The sequence below is a fragment of the Lissotriton vulgaris genome, chromosome 1_1 (genome assembly GCF_964263255.1).
Source record: "Lissotriton vulgaris chromosome 1_1, aLisVul1.2, whole genome shotgun sequence".
Lineage (NCBI taxonomy): Eukaryota > Metazoa > Chordata > Amphibia > Caudata > Salamandridae > Lissotriton > Lissotriton vulgaris.
Window position 1 is genome coordinate 1,846,067,737 of NC_141685.1, and position 17,895 is coordinate 1,846,085,631.

The window sequence follows — 17,895 nt, forward strand, 5'->3', positions numbered from 1 at the left end:
ATTGGCATAGTCCAGTCGGGAGATGACCCAAGCCAAGATAACTAATGTCAGACCTTCCAGAGACAGAAATCTTATGACCTTCTTGATTCTACGCAGTTGATAAAACCCGACAGAGACCACGGAGCTGATCTGAGCCTTCAAGGACAGGTCATTTCTAATCACTATGCCCAAACTCTTGGCTGAGCCGACCGGAAGTGGAGGGTTGCCCAGAATAGGAGGCCAAAAGTTGGAGTTCCATGGATTAGCAAGCCCGCCAGTGAGGATAAGCTCCGTTTTATCAGAGTTGAGCTTCAATTGATTTTTATTCATCCATTCACCTATGACGATCATAGTGTCTTGAAAATGAGACACAGAGAATGGAGAAAGAATGATATCAAAAACCAATTGAAGATCATCAGCATAATTATATGTCCCAACTTTCCTTTATCGCAAGGAGGAGATTAAAGGGACGAGGTACAAATTGAAAAGAAACGGGGGGAGGGAGGAGCCTTGGGGAACCCCACAAGTCAATTCTATTTTCTTGGAGGAGAAGTTGGTAAGACGTACTGATTGAAACCAGTTGCTGAGGAAGGAGGAGAGCCACTTCAAAGCCAGGCCTTGGATCCCTGCATTGCTGACATGATCAATCAGAATGTTATGATCGACTATGTCGAAAGCTGCTGACAAATCTAGGAGAACCAGGGCCTGGGTAAGGCCCCTATCCGCCCCCCCCTCTGAAATTATCCATGACTGTCAGGATGACTGACTCTGTAGAATAGGCGAGAGTCCAGAACATGGAACTGTTCGACAAAGAAGCTGAGTTGAGTTGAAACATATGCCTCTAGGACCTTACCAAGGTAAGGTAGTAAGGAGATAGGGCGATAGATACTTAGAATAGATGGATCCACGCCTTTCATCAAGTTAATATAAGTGGACTTATCTTCTACCAGATAATGAAGTCTCCATCTGCGTTCTGCTTGTCTCAGCACCAGCTTCTTAGTTTTTAGTTAATCAGAGAATCTCCGCTGTGCGTCGTGGGGTCTCAGAAACTTAGTTGACATAAGAGGGGCAACGCTGTCGCATACGGACTCAAGCCATAACTTGAAGTGCGCTGCCTGTGTTTGAACCGGTTCCGGTACAGATGGGGCCGTGGAGGTTAGAAGTGAGCATAGGTAATCAATGTTAGCACTTTTCCAATTTCTCGACATGCAAATCTTTTCCAGTAGGGTTTTAATGGGTGATAGATCAGAAAGAGTAAAAGAAATAAAATAATGATCCGACCATATACAAGGGGAAATCAGGGGGGGTCGAGATCGCCAGATTAGCTGTCCAGACTTGGTCCGGCATGTGCCCCTCTATGTGAGTAGCTTTGCGCACATGTTGGGTGCATTCATTCCGGACAGAAGATCTGTCAGTTCTATTGAGCTGGCACTCTCCTGTTCGTCGTAGGGCCAATGGTTAAAATCACCTATAATAAGGAGTCTGGAGTGATTAATGGCTAAGTGAGAAATCATTTCGCCCAAACCCTGGGGAAAGTAGGCATATTATAAGGACGTCTATAAAAAAGAGTGCAAGTGAAAGATGAGTGGGGGATTCAAATTGAAGAACTAGACTATCAACAGAGGGAAAACCAGTAAACCCTAGTGACTTAATCTGGTGATCCTTATCGATGATAGCTGCAACCCCATCCTCCACTTTCCCTGGGGGACGGTTAGATTGCAAGATGTAGTAGTTATCTGGTACTGCCGCTACGATGTCAGGGGCAGACTCTTCAGTAAGCCATGTTTCAGTAAGAAGTAGAATATCTGGCTTTTCAGACTCTAAAAGTTGTGCAGGATTTCAGGGTAAAGTAAGTCTCTGCTTAAAAATACCCAACTCCTTTGTGTTGAGACAAATATTATCAGCTATTTCATACTTTCCATACAGCTTTCTCAACTCAGTGGCCGAGTACCTAACAGAAAAGGCATAGTGGCTGGCCCCTGGGCCCGTACACCCGCGGATGGGCGCAGACAGGCTTGCCTTTGGCGAGCCGGTGGCACGCCCGCTGCACGCGTCAACTGCACGGCCGAGCCCCCATCTGCCTAAGTACTCGTCTCAGCCAGCAGGAAACAAGGGGATGCAGAGAAGGAGTCGCGTCTCCTCCGTTCAACCAGCACTAACAAGCTGTGACGGACCGGGGGACAGCAAGGAAATGAAGCCGAATGTAAGTCGATCACAACAAAATACAAGATTAGCAGTTTTAAAAACAATAAGAAAACAAAGCAGTTAAAAGAAATGCCAGACGGCTTTAACCTTACAGCGCTAGCTTCTCACCACTGCGCGGCCGAGCCCCCATCTGCCTAAGTACTCGTCTCAGCCGGCAGGAAGTGAGGGAATGCAGGGAAGGAGTCGCGTCCCCTCCGTTCAACTGGCACTAACAAGCCGTGACGGACCGGGGGACAGCGAGGAAATGAAGCCGAATGTTAGTGGATCACAACAAAATAAAAGATTAGCAGTTTTAAAAACAATAAGAAAACAAAGTAGTTGATAGAAATGACAGACCTCTTTAACCTTACGACGCTAGCTACTTACCACTGCGCGGCCGAGCCCCCATCTGCCAAAGTACTCGTCTCAGCCAGCAGGAAGTGAGGGAATGCAGGGGAGGAGTCGCGTCCCCTCCGTTCAACCAGCACTAACAAGCTGTGACGGACCGGGGGACAGTGAGGAAATGAAGCCGAACGTAAGTGTATCACAACAAAAGACAAGATTAACAGTTTTAAAAACAATAAGAAAACAAAGCAGTTGAAAGAAATGCCAGACCGCTTTAACCATATGTCGCTAGCTTCTCACCACTGCGCGGCAGAGCCCCCATCTGCCTAAGTTCTTGTGTCAGCTGGCAGGAAGTGAGGGAATGCAGGGGAGGAGTCGCGATCCCTCCGTTCAACCTGCACTAACAAGCCCTGATGGACCGGGGGACAGCGAGGAAATGAAGCCGAACGTAAGTGGATCACAACAAAATACAATATTAGCAGTTTTAAAAAAAATAAGAAAACAAAGCAGTTAAAAGAAATGCCAGACCGCTTTAACCTTACGGCGCTAGCTTCTCACCACTGCGCGGCCGACCCCCCATCTGCCTAAGTACTTGACTCAGCCGGCAGGAAGTGAGGGAATGCAGGGGAAGAGTCGCGTCCCCTCCGTTTAACCGGCACTAACAAGCCGTGACCGACCAGGGGACAGCGAGGAAATGAAGCCGAACGTAAGTGGATCACAGCAAAATATAAGATTAGCAGTTTTAAAAACAATAGGAAAATAAAGCAGTTAAAAGAAATGCCAGACCGCTTTAACCTTATGGCGCTAGCTTCTCACACAAAATATAAAGGATTAAGCCTAAATCCTTTATATTTTGCTTCTCACCATAAGCGACTCAGACTTACTGTGTGGTTTTATAAGCTTTCCCACAAAGAAACCATCAGGAATACTATAATAAAGTTACACAAATATGCATAAAATAAAGTTATCAAAACAGTACAAAATCCATACTACTAGAGCCTAATAAGGGTTACCATAGTGCAAATTGTTTACCCCTGTTTCTTCAGGTGTGTCACCAGCAGTAAAACCCTTGACCACTACAGTAATCTACAAGATTACATGCAACAAAATGCTTGCCTACAGGCTTTAGCACAGTGCAATAACAATCCACTCTTAAAAGAGGTTTGGCTTTAACACATAACTTTTCACTATAAATAGTTAAGACCTACTTACTTTGTCATAACTATTCATAATAAACAGACCACACCCAAAGAGTCCGACCTAACGTTTCCCAGTGAATTTTTAAGGTCTCTACCCTTTACCAATTACTTGACAATATATAGAACTCAGGCCTGCAAAACTGCACAGAAGCTGGCAACCATCAGGCAAACAATATACATCAAGCATTTGCAATGCAATAGGTCTCGCATTTACACGAGTTTGAGCTATTGACATTGTTAATGACAATGCCTTTTATTTTTATTTTTGTTTTTAAAACTTAAAGAAACGGCAATTTAGAGACACTCTTTGGTTGTAATGTTGTTAATTTATGTCAAAAGCAGTTTTTATTGGAAATGTGTCAAAATAAATTTAAAGAGATAAAATTAAACACGTACTAAATCAACCAATGTTATAAAGTCTTGAAAAAATGCTATTCTCTCTGTGATGTGGAAATTTAGCGTTTTGGATGCGTTGTAGTCGTCGTAGGTGTTTGGCTGGGATTCCTGCGTAGAGTGCGTTGCCGTAGTCCAGTCTGCTGCTGACGAGGGCCTGTGTCACCGTTCTTCTTGTTTCGGTCGGGATCCACTTGTAGATCCTGCGGAGCATGCAGAGGGTGTTGTAGCAGGAGGAGGAGATGGCGTTGACCTGCTTGGACATGGAAAGGGAGGAGTTAAGGATGAATCCTAGATTGCGTGCATGTTCGGTGGGTGTTGATGCTGTTCGCAGTCTGGTCGGCCACCAGGAGTCGTCCCAGGCTGAGGGGGTGGGTCCGAGGATGAGGACCTCCATCTTGTCCAAGTTCAGCCTCAGATGGCTGCTCCTCATCCAATCGGCGACGGCCTTCATTCCCTAATGGGGGTTGGTTTTGGTGGTGTGTGGGTCCTTGGTGAGGGAGAGGATGAGCTGGGTGTCGTCAGCGTAGGAGATGATGTTGAGGTCATGATGGCGGGCCACTTGTGCGAGGGGGGGCCAGGTAGACCTTGAACAGCATTGGGCGGAGGAATGAGACCAGGGGGACGCCACAGATGATGTCGGTGGCTTTGGATCGGAAGGGTGGGAGGCAGACGCTCTGGGTTCTGCCGGAGAGGGAGGACGTGGTCCAGACAAGACCCTTCTCTTGGATTCCGGCTTCTAGGATGCGTGTCTTTAGAGTGCGACGGCAGACTGTGTCGAAGGCGGCTCACAGGTCCAGGAGGATGAGGGTTGATGTTTCGCCGTTGTCTAGTTGCCGCCTGATGTCGTCTGTGGCGGCGATGAGGGCTGTCCCAGTGCTGTGGTTTCGGGTGGTTTTGTGGTTGCAGGTGTGGCAGGAGAAGGGTCCATGGGTTCGTTTCGGGGCGGCCTGGAAGCAGGCGTGGTTTCGGCCCACGTTGAGTGCGTGGAGGGTGCTGGCGTCGTAGTGGATTCTGCTGTTGTGGCATTCGTGGGGTCCAGGCGTTCTGGCGCTGAGTGTGGTCCAGGCACGGATGGGCGCGCGTCCTCTGTGCGGCTGCTACTCGGCCTGCATATGAGGTGGCTTGGGAGGGAGAAGTAGCTGGGAGGCGGGAGCGGGAGGCGAATGGGTGTGCAGGGGGGGCGGGGCTGCAGGGATGCAGCGGCGGGAAAGGGTCGGATCGGGAGCGGCGGGGGCGGGGGAACTGATGCACAGGGCAGAAGGGAGGGGAAAACCCAGGAAACAAGGAGGCAGCAAGGAGGCAGGAACCAGGCAGCCAGGTGACGAGCAGAGGCGTGTGGGCGACCTGCCTGCAAGCAGGATCAAAGGTCACAAAAAAGTGCAGAAAGGTCACAAAAAACGGGGGGAAACGAGTGGCACTGAGGCACAAAGGTCACAAGAAAGAGCAGAAAAGGTCTCAAAAAACAGGGGGAAACATGTGGCACAGAGGCAGAAAGGTCACAAGAAAGGGCAGAAAGGTCACAAAAACGGGGAAACGAGTGGCACAGAGGCAGAAAGGTCACAAGAAAGGGCAGAAAAGGTCACAGAAAAGGGGGGGAACGAGTAGCACAGAGGCAGAAAGGTCACAAGAAAGGGCAGAAAGGTCACAAAAAATGGGGGGCAACGAGTGGCACAGAGGCAGAAAGGTCACAAGAAGGGGCAGAAAAGGTCACAAAAAACGGGGGTAAACGAGTGGCACAGAGGCATAAAGGTCTCAAGAAAGGGCAGAAAGGTCACAAAAAATGGGGGGAAACGAGTGACATAGAGGCACAAAGGGGAGTAGAGGCAAGAAAAACGAGTACAATCAGGGGAGCAGAACGCAAGAAAAACAAGTGCAATCAGGGGAGCAGAAGGCACGAAAAACGGGTGCAATCAGGGGAGCAGAGGCAAGAAAAACGAGTGCAATCAGGGGAGCAGAAGGCAAGAAAAACGAGTACAATTAGGGGAGCAGAAGGCAAGAAAAACGAATGCAATCAGGGGAGCAGAAGGCAAGAAAAACGAGTACAATCAGGGGAGCAGAAGGCAAGAGAAACGGGTACAATCAGGGGAGCAGAAGGCAAGAAAACGAGCACAATCAGGGGAGCAGAAGGCAAGAAAAACGGGTACAATCAGGGGAGCAGAAGGTAAGAAAAAAAACGAGTGCAATCAGGGGAGCAGAAGGCAAGAAAAACGGGTACAATCAGGGGAGCAGAAGGCACGAAAAACAGGTACAATCAGGGGAGCAGAGGCAAGAAAAACTAGTGCAATCAGGGGAGCAGAAAGCAAGAGAATGGGCACAGATAAGAATGCAGGCACGGGGGGAGACAGGCAACAGAGGTCACAGACACCAGAAGACAGTATGGGCAGTACAGGGAAGACAGACAGACAGACAGCGACAGTGATACAAACCTAAGGCCTACCACTGGCCACCAGGGATGAGGCGCAGGTGGTAGCCTGCGGGTGGAGGAGGGCCTCAACTTCTACAGCAGCGGCAGCTGGGGCAGGGTCAGGACACACAGGCAGAGCTGTGTGGTGGGGGAGCGACCTACCAGCAAGGTCGCATCCGGTCTTTTTGTCCACATTTGATAACTCACCCACGAAAGAGCGCTTATGATTATCAGTCTGGGAGTACAGCGTGATTCAACAGCTTCCACCCACATAATAACTTAGCAGTGGAAGCTCTGGGCGGGGGGTTTCCTTTCTTCATTGGGGATAGGATGAGGGGGGCCCTCGTGTGCTCAGATCAATCTGATCACCTCTGCCAGCACTCTAACAAACGAAGGGGAGCATACGTGGCAATGTGAGCCAGCATAAACTTCAAAGGCCATGGCATATAAAATAACAAAGGCCAGGGGAAGCATCATCATTCTTTTTTTAACTGATGCTTTAGGGGGTTTGTAGGCCTGTTTTCGGAATGGAAAAAGCTGGGGTACAAATTGTATCAAGAAAACCATGCACACAGCAGCCTTAGCAATTAAATAGAAGTCTGATCACTACCCAAAGATCAGATAAGAGTTTGCCGAGGTCAGATGACTTCATGCATCACAATCATTGACGAAAGGGAAGATCTACACGTAAACGTGGGCAACAGACTGACACAACACGAAGGAAGAAGCGGCGACATTTAAAAACAAGGGTTGTTCTATTAAAAGCAGGTGGAGGGCTGTAGCAGAAGCTACTAAGGGCAGAACAACGGGGCGCATGTGGCATAGTGCACAGAAGCTCCATGGGAGGTGGCAGGGGGACACTGAAGAAACAACACGGGGAGGGGAGGAAGATGATGGAAGCAAAATGGGTGAAGGGGGAATCAACACAAAGGGTTTGATTGGGGGAAGCAACAACAGGCATAGAAGAGGAGTGCACAGGTAGAGAGGGACGTAATGAGGGCGGGGAAAAGCACATGCGCTACTGACAGCAACACTCTGTTGGGGGAGAGAAGCATAGGGACATATAGTAACCGCTGCAAGCAGTGAACGGGAAGCAGGAGCAGGCTGCACTCACCTCTTCTGGGCTGTACATGTTCAGCCCCGCTCTCACTGCCTTCTCCCTCCACGGACACATCTGCTTGCTGGTATGGGCTAGCGGTAGATACCAATGGCCAGCACTACGCCTTCCTCTTCTTGCGCTGTTTGCTTGTTTTGGTGAAGCCGGATTGGTAGTTCTTCAGTGGCACCTGAACGTTAGAGATCTACAGCGCTGCTGACTTCATGAGCGGGAAACCGGTTCGAGTTTCAGTGTTGGCTCTATCCCGTGCCTATAAAAAATATGCCTTCACATTAAACAATGGAAACAAAATCACAAATGCCGATCATCCTGGGAATTCTTTCCTAGTATGAATGCCATTTATAATTTTGTTCTGATGCCATATTTCCAATCCAAAGTCTGTGTCAGCACTCTCACGTGACGTGTACTAACAAATCCACAGCTGCATTTGTGCTCGATGTGAAAGCTCCTATCACGATAAGGCAGGGGTAAAGCCAAAAATAGAGGCAGCGACGTAAAGGAAAGATAAGGCGGCAAAAATATAAATGCGTCCAAAACATGAAACCCGGCGTCCGTGAAGCGGATGCCAAGGTTAATACATATGCAAAAACAACAGTTGATGGACAGAATGCAGAACAATGTCATACATTCACCCCAGTACAAAGATCTGGGCCTAAATCCATCATTGTTTTGCTCACCACACCACCCCAGTTTAGACATGGCCATATGCAAATCAGCCTTGACCCTGTGCCTCATGGGAACAGTCCAGCCCGAACTGCCAAGCCATGTCTTCCCTGGACCGGAATCAAGCATCCTAGGACCAGTTTCAGGCTATCAGCCGTCTTCAGCCAGGATAGCTTGACTCTAGTGGTGCAGAGAGCACAGGACTCACGTCTGAGCATACCCGTCCCACTCGGGGGTGACAAATGCAAAAACAACAGTTGATGGACAGAATACAGAACAATGTCATACATTGACCCCAGTACAGAGATCTGGGCCTTAATTCATCATTTTTTTGCTCACCACACCACTCCAGTTCAGACATGGCCATATGCAAATCAGCCTTGACCCTGTGCCTCATGGGAACAGTCCAGCCCGAACTGCCAACCCATGTCTTCCCTGGACCCAGATCAAGCATCCTAGGACCGGTTTCTGGCTATCAGCCGTCTTCAGCCAGGATAGCTTGACTCCAGTGGTGTGGAGAGCACGGGACTCACGTCTGAGCAGACCTGTCCCACTCGGGGTGACAAATGCAAAAACAACAGTTGATGGACAGAATGCAGAACAATTGCATACATTCACCCCAGTACAGAGATCTGGGCCTAAATCCATGAATTTCTGCTCACCACACCACCCCAGTTCAGACATGGCCATATGCAAATCAGCCTTGACCCTGTGCCTCATGGGAACAGTCCAGCCCGAACTGCCAAGCCATGTCTTCCCTGGACCGGAATCAAGCATCCTAGGACCAGTTTCAGGCTATCTGCCATCTTTAGCCAGGATAGCTTGACTCTAGTGGTGCGGAGAGCACGGGACTCACGACTGAGCATACCCGTCCCACTCGGGGTGACAAATGCAAAAACAACAGCTGATGGACAGAAGGCAGAACAATGTCATACATTGACCCCAGTACAGAGATCTGGGCCTAAATCAATCATTTTTTTGCTCACCACATCACCCCAGTTCAGACATGGCCATATGCAAATCAGCCTTGACCCTGTGCCTCATGGGAACAGTCCAGCCCGAACTGCCAAGTCATGTCTTCCCCGGACCGGAATCAAGCATCCTAGGACCAGTTTCAGGCTATTAGCCGTCTTCAGCCAGGATAGCTTGACTCTAGTGGTGCAGAGAGCACAGGACTCACGTCTGAGCATACCCTTTCCACTCGGGTGACAAATGCAAAAACAACAGTTGATGGACAGAATGCAGAACAATGTCATACATTGACCCCAGTACAGAGATCTGGGCCTAAATTCATCATTTGTTTGCTCACCACACCACTCCAGTTCAGACATGGCCATATGCAAATCAGCCTTGACCCTGTGCCTCATGGGAACAGTCCAGCCCGAACTGCCTCTGCCAACCCATGTCTTCCCTGGACCCAAATCAAGCATCCTAGGACCGGTTTCTGGCTATCAGCCGTCTTCAGCCAGGATAGCTTGACTCCAGTGGTGTGGAGAGCACGGGACTCACGTCTGAGCAGACCTGTCCCACTCAGGGTGACAAATGCAAAAACAACAGTTGATGGACAGAATGCAGAAGAATGTCATACATTCACCCCAGTACAGAGATCTGGGCCTAAATCCATCATTTTTCTGCTCACCACACCACCCCAGTTCAGACATGGCCATATGCAAATCAGCCTTGACCCTGTGCCTCATGAGAACAATCCAGCCCGAACTGCCAAGCCATGTCTTACCTGGACCGGAATCAAGAATACTTGGACCGGTTTCTGGCTATCAGCTGTCTTCAGCCAGGACAGCTTGACTCCAGTGGTGTGGAGAGCACGGGACTCACGTCTGAGCATACCCGTCCCACTCGGGGTGACAAATGCAAAAACAACAGTTGATTAACAGAATGCAGAACAATGTCATACATTCACCCCAGTACAGAGATCTGGGCCTAAATCCATCACTTTTTTTGCTCACCACACCACCCCAGTTGAGACATGGCCATATGCAAATCAGCCTTGACCCTGCGCCTCATGGGAACAGTCCAGCCCGAACTGCCAAGCCATGTCTTCCCTGGACCCAAATCAAGCATCCTAGGACCAGTTTCAGGCTATCAGCCGTCTTCAGCCAGGATAGCTTGACTCTAGTGGTGCGGAGAGCACAGGACTCACGTCTGAGCATACCCGTCCCACTCGGGGTGACAAATGCAAAACCAACAGTTGATGGACAGAATGCAGAACAATGTCATACATTGACCCCAGTACAGATATCTGGGCCTAAATCCATCATTTTTTTGCTCACCACACCACCCCAGTTCAGACATGGCCATATGCAAATCAGCCTTGACCCTGTGCCTCATGGGAACAGTCCAGCCCGAACTGCCAACCCATGTCTTCCCTGGACCGGAATCAAGCATCCTAGGACCGGTTTGTGGCTATCAGCTGTCTTCAGCCAGGATAGCTTGACTCCAGTGGTGTGGAGAGCACGGGACTCACGTCTGAGCATACCCGTCCCACTCAGGGTGACATGCAAAAACAACAGTTGATTAACAGAATGCAGAACAATGTCATATATTGACCACAGTACAGAGATCTGGGCCTAAATCCATCATTTTTTTGCTCACCACACCACCCCAGTTTTATTCTCTTCTGGTGTTGACATTGGGACCTTTATGTGTGGATGGATGTGGTATGATGTATGAATGAGGATTGTCTGTCATGGCCACATTTTGTGAAGAGGTATGATGTGTCAGTGTGTAGATCTAGGGAAGGTTTGATTGAAATGTATTTATTGTATATAGTCTGTTCCAAGTGTTTTCTATGTTTTTCTATGCACAAAAAATTACGTTGTTTGCAAAATTAATTAATGCAAAAAAAAGTGGAATAAACCATTGGATGGTGCAATTCAAAAAGCGGACTATTATGTTTTATTCATAAAGTCTATTGAAAAGGATTTCTAGGAGTTGAGCTCAGTACTGGCATTTTTTTTGTTCATTAGAAACATGAAGCGCTGCGCCCGTGTAGATAAAAGTTATGCTCGGATGCCGTGATGATTCAATACATGGCGGCACACACTAATAAAAAAACGCAATCAGAACACAACACTCACATCGTAAATAAACTGTAGTTGGTCAGTGCTGCTGACCGATAAACAGAAGTGATATATCAGGAGCACGGATCAACGAGGAGCCAGCAAACAAGAAGAACTTAGGAGTGAACCAATCCCAAGCAGCAGGCGGGATTACACTCCTTATTGTATTTACTAGAGGTCTTTCAGACAGTGCATGCGCACTGGCAAGGCTCGACCTAAAAACGAACAAAATTACAGTTGGTTAAACAATATAGATCCCCTCTCAAGAAGACCTAACCAGAATCATCCAAGTGAAATTCTACTCCTAGGGTTTGTCAAAGAGGGTGGTCAACACCATACTACTTGCCTACAATGGTATTAGTTTAGATTACATGTAACTAAAAACCTTCATACGTCCTGTAACAAAATTTGACAATAATCCGGTGTTAGAGGCCTACTGGCTTTACCATGTGTGTTTCAGAAAAAACAAGCCATACCTATTGCCTTTGTGATAACTTTACATAATAAACAGGCCAGACCTATTGCCTCGGGCATAACATTTTCCTGCACACCAATCAATCCCGGTTATCACTGGCTTTTTACTGTTACCAACTGAGGCCTACTGTACTGAGCATAAGATTGCCCACAAGGCAACCATCAGGCATACAGTCATAAAATTGCAAAATGCATTCAAAATTACAGTTGGCAAAACAAATTAGTATCTCTCCTAACATTGCTTAACAAGGAATCTCACTGTGCAAATCTTCTATACTCATGGTTTTCAGAGGGGTCACCCCTTGCCTACTAAGGTAATCTGTGAGTTTCATGTAACAAAAACCCTAACTGTTGGCTTTAATTCAGAGTAACAACAATCTACCTGTTAATGCCTATTGGCCTTAACTTATGCATTTCACAATCAATATGTATGGCCTACTGCCGTTATCGTACCTTTTCATAAAAAAACAAGCAGTCATGTAACCCTTATCATTAGCTTTTCATCATAACCAACTTAAACTCATTGTACTGAGCATAAACTTTCCACAAGGCAGCCATCCAGCATACGTCTTAAAAATACAAATGTATACAAAATTACAGTTGGCAAAGCAACTAGCTCTCCTAGGAGATTGGAACAAGGATCATTGTAGAGAATGTCATTTCTCGCCACAGTTTGATCTGGTAGCTCAACAACACCAAACCCTTACCTAATACAATGATCTATGAAATTCCACATAACAAAGTTCAACACTCTGTCCATCATCCCCTTTGGTTTTGCTTTGTTCGCCATAAGTTGGCAGGGTATGCCCAGACGTGGGTCCCTTGATCACTTTGCCACTGGATTCAAGCTAGGCTGACTGATGACGGCTGATTAGCCAGAAACAGGTCCCAGAATGCTTGTTTCCGGTCCAGGGAGAAATGGCTTGGCAGTTCAGGCTAGACTGAAGGAATTTGAAGGAATTTACCATGTAGGAATTTACCAATCCTAGCAACTCATTAGAAATTCCGAATTCCCTGGAGTGGACAAATGCCCTATCTCAATTCTTCGAGGATAAAATTACTACAATTCATCTCTATTTTTCCTCCCATCCTAACCCAACTCAGTCAGATGCCCTGGGTATATCACCATCAGACCCCCATACATCATGAAGGAATTTATTAACTGTGACTGCGAGGCGACCTTGTCGGCCGGACTGAAAATTAAGTCAGGGTCATCCACCGACCACATCCCCCCTAAACTTTTTCCCATACTTGCGCCGGTATTGGTGGAACATCTTACAAACCTTTTTAATAAATCTTTCACGGACTTCCCAACAATATGGAAAGCAGCTAAAGTTAGGCCCATTTTGAAAAAGCCCACGGCCGACACTAACATTCTGTTAAACTATCGGCCCATCTCCCTACTTCCATACTTTGGGAAAATGCTTGAATCCATTGCCAAAAAGCAGCTTGTGAGTCATCTTGAAAATCATGGACTTTTGGAGCCACAGTGTACAGTGTACAGTGTGATTCGTGGCTCAGACACCATTGTTGACACAGTAATATCTTAATGTGCATAACACCGGTGCCTTAAAAAGAATATCAGAACACACACCTTGTATTGCACAAATTGTATGTCTTACTGTTTTTCTGTCTGTTCTTAGCAATATTGCTGGTCAATATTGAATGCGGGATTGTTATTTTATTGATATCACAATTTTAACCTGTGTTAAGCAGCTTACTATGTTTTCTGCTTTTTTAACTTTACTGTACACAATAAATTCTGTCAGTCTTTTACTCTAGATTTACTTGTTATAGTTATTGCCTTTTCCATTTCATGGTGTTTATGTACATGACCGTGCTCAAGGGAATTGTTGTTTTATATTTACAAAGTACCTCCCAACAGGCTTTGGGACAGTGTAAGAAGAATTCATCCTTAAAAGTCTATTGTCTTTAATGCGTACGTTTCTCAAAATGTAAGTCAGGCCTTTCGATTTTGTCACAATATTTCTTAATAAACAGATCAGCCCTATGAAATCTGGCATGTTTTTCCCATTGAACAGATGAAGGCTTCACCCTTTAATATTGGCTTTACACTTAATCCAACTCCGGTGAACATAATCTGACAAACATTATGCTAACAGTTATAAAATTGCAATTATGTAGAAAAATCCAGCTTGTAAATAACATATACAATCCCCCTCAACAGGGACCAACAAGAAACATCACAGTGAAACCCTGCAGGGTTTGTCAGACTGGCCGGCCTCTTCATGAGTGGCAGGATACAGCTAAGTAGATTGCTGAGACCTGCTAGTAAAGGATTCCCTTGAGCGAGGAGGTAGACAAGTAGCTGTATTTTGATGGTGAACAGGACTGCAGCTGGTACTACGGGTCATTGCCATAAAATTTGAGTATGGTATTTTTATCTTGTATGTTTTTTTCACAATAATAGCAGAGTGACTAAGAGTTAGGTCCTGAAGAATGCAAAGAACCAGACGCTCTAGCAGGCAGAAACATGTTGACCTTAGTTCAATAGAGAACATCCATATCCCTATTTTTCACTTCGCTGATTTTAGTGATTTTAGATCTATCTGCTGGAGACATTATTAAAAGTTACCTTTGTTCATCCAGGAGATAGTTTTAACTCACTTTTTGAATTGATTTTTTACACTCTGTCCCTCATTCTAACCTACACTGCATGATGTAAAACACCTCATGCTCCTCTCCTGAGGGAGAGTTGTAGCCCACACTGTGCACCTTGCGGTCATAGTGTTTAAAAGGGAACCCAATGATGAAGCATGTCTGCATGTCACTACAAAAGCAACGAAGCCTGCAGGTCGAGTGGTGCTGAGATACAAGAATTAACACTGGTATAGACTAACTTTAATGACTGAAAAGTCAACTAGGCTAACAATAATTGCTGATTAAGTCCTATCAGCCCACCTAATGGCGGAGCCTCATCATGTAGGACTTCCGGACCTAGGTCTGTGTGCGATCGCCCAGTTGTATTTTGGCAGCGCAACACTGGACCGAGGTACGGTCAACGCAATCGTTCGTACAAAAGGTGGGACTGATGTGTGCAGTGCAAAAATTAGATAAAGTGAAGTGGCTTAAAATGGCTATCAAAGCAAACAAAGACCTTTAATAGTGTTTGCCTGGATGTCAGATTAAAAGATAGTGAAACGACAGTGTGAAAAAATCACTGTCTAACTTGCTCGGTAGAAATCCAAAAAGATCTATATAGGGCCAACATGTTTCTGCCTTTCTGTGAAAAGTCACTGGCATTCGTCAGGGCCAAGTTCTTATCTGCTACTGCAATAACACTATCGTGTGTGCTTGAATAATGAAAACAAGAAAATAAAATAAGAGTGATCAATTAAGACCATCCTACCACATCTTCTTAGTATTGCTCTGTTGATGCAATTGGTCTTTCCTGTGTAGGAACGAGAAAAGGAGGAGAGAACCATGTAGAAACTGCATATGCATGAACCTTAATGTTACATCTCCAACAAGTGCTATGTAGAGGTACTATAACTGTGCAAAACCAGTGAAAATTCAAAACTCAGACTAGACCATCACTAATTTATGATAGCCACATTCAAAGTGCATTGTATTAAGTTACTCAAGTCTTTATCTACGTTTGTAGATTTCTTCTTAAAACCCATCATTATTCAAGCACACACGATAGTGTTATTGCAGTAGCAGATAAGAACTTGGCCCTGACGAATGCCAGTGACTTTTCACAGAAAGGCAGAAACATGTTGGCCCTATATAGATCTTTTTGGATTTCTACCGAGCAAGTTAGACAGTGATTTTTTCACACTGTTGTTTCACTATCTTTTAATCTGACATCCAGGCAAACACTATTAAAGGTCTTTGTTTGCTTTGATAGCCATTTTAAGCCACTTCACTTTATCTAATTTTTGCACTGCACACATCAGTCCCACCTTTTGTACGAACGATTGCGTTGACCGTACCTCGGTCCAGTGTTGCGCTGCCAAAATACAACTGGGCGATCGCACATAGACCTAGGTCCGGAAGTCCTACATGATAAGGCTCCGCCATTAGGTGGGCTGATAGGACTTAATCAGCAATTATTGTTAGCCTAGTTGACTTTTCAGTCATTAAAGTTAGTCTATACCAGTGTTAATTCTTGTATCTCAGCACCACTCGACCTGCAGGCTTCGTTGTTTTTGTAGTAGCTACACAGGGGGTATTAGGCTGTCTGGTCGTAAAACACCTCCCTCGGTCCCTCTCTTACGAGTTGTTGTGATATAGCATGTCTGCATGTCACCTTAGGGTGAGTGAGGGTTCTGGTCTTGACAAATACATTTGTCTGCTCCCTTACATATATACACATTTTTGAGCAACTAATAGATAGACCATCTGGTTACCTTTATGTGAGTTGAGTGGTAAATGTCCTAACCTTTGCCTACTACAGTAATCTGTGAGATTCCATACAACAAATGTCCTATGTGTAGTCTTTATCATATAGTAACTATCTTATAGTAAAACTGCCCTCTTCCCGTCTGTGCTGCTGCTAATGAAAAACACCACTAATTGTCTGGGGACAGCTGCACTGTCAAGCCACCAGACCATAAAAATAGTTGCTCCTTTTCCTTTTACTTCATTTACCATGTAAATAAATATTTGCCCAATTGACAGTTTTCTGAAGAGCTAAATCAAGTGACCCAGCAGCCCAGGGGGCAGCCCCCTCCTCCCTACCAGTACTTTGAATATCCATACTTTAAGGTCAACCTGTGTATGGCAGACAAGGGAGAAATAAACAATGGGAGACACATCAAACGCTTGCAAACAATTAAAAAAATCGCAATTACACCTTTCATCTTTGGAAACATATTTTCCTGCTTTGTTCTATCTTTGATATTTGATGAAACAGTAAGCATGGAAAGGCGTTTGCATTCTAGAAGTTATTACGAAAATGAAAACTGTACCAAGTATTTCTTTACCAGTTGAAAAAGCCAGAGACAACTGTTTTAAAAAGCACGGGTTCCAGTTACCTGTGTAAAGCATTAACATGTTCCCAGCGTGGAAGGGGAAACCACTTACCTGTGGGATATTTCAGGAGTGTAAATGAAGCGGGGCCAGAGACGCATCTGCCTCGAGCTGAGTTGAGTGTTTTCCTGCTGCGACGCCTCGGGAGCCTGTGTTAGTTACCTGCCTGCTCCCTTCAGGTGCTGGTTGCCTTAGCATCGGCTGAGGCAGGGCGGAACCTTTCCTGCTGTGGAGACGGTGCCTGCTGCTGCGAGCCGAGGGCTTCTGGGGTGTGATAAATAGTTTAAACTGATTTTTCTCAGCACCCACTGCGGCGCAGAGGTTAATTTAAAACCACTTTGTCACGCGTCTCAGCAGGTGTACCCGACTCTGTATAATTTGAGCAATTACAGTTTTGTTTTTAAAACACCGTGAAGTGAGGACACAACGCCAGCTGGAAGCAATGTTGCAAAGAACTTTTGGGGTGAATCGGACAGGGGGACCAAAAAACGTACTCGGAGAGGACAATGTTATTGGTTCAGAATGTCTCAGAGCAACAGCAACTTATCTTTATGAGACTTCTTTTATTATGTAGGGAGGCAGGTTACATTATTGTTTTTGAGATTTCTTTTGTGCATGTAGGTATGACATTTTAATGTCCAGTCACTCTGTTTCTCTAACCCTTAACTATTTTCCGTCTTCAAATATGATAATCCAACTTTCTATGCAAAATAACTTTGAAACCTTTTTCCAATAATTCATCTCAAATTGTGTTGGGGAGTTTTGAGTCCATGATGAAACAGTTAAACACAAAACTACAAGCCCCTCAATGCAACATGTTGGCTGAGAACAACTGAAATAGATGAATGTATCCTAGGTCATGATACCAGAATGTAGATTTGTGAAAAGCAATACAAAATGTAGTTCCTTTCTGCCTTTCTAAGTCAGTTGAACAATGAGAGAAGTAAACCTTAGGCAAGTATGTGCCTAGAGATCCAGAGCAAGGAAAAAATATGACCTATTACCTCCTTCCAAGCACATTCTCGGCCTGGAAGTTGGTGCCATTTAAGTTGCAAGCTTAGA

The 17,895-nt window shown here is 45.8% G+C and overlaps 1 protein-coding gene across 1 annotated transcript in view; it reads right to left on the reverse strand.

Moving 5' to 3' along the window:
• The window catches only part of LOC147751304 (uncharacterized), a 538,297-nt gene extending 521,280 nt beyond the window's left edge, over positions 1–17,017 (reverse strand). The window contains exon 1 of the mRNA XM_086938187.1: positions 16,888–17,017. The gene's annotated coding sequence lies outside the window, so the exon portion shown is untranslated. The remainder of the gene's footprint in view (positions 1–16,887) is intronic.
• Positions 17,018–17,895: the final 878 nt, after the last annotated feature.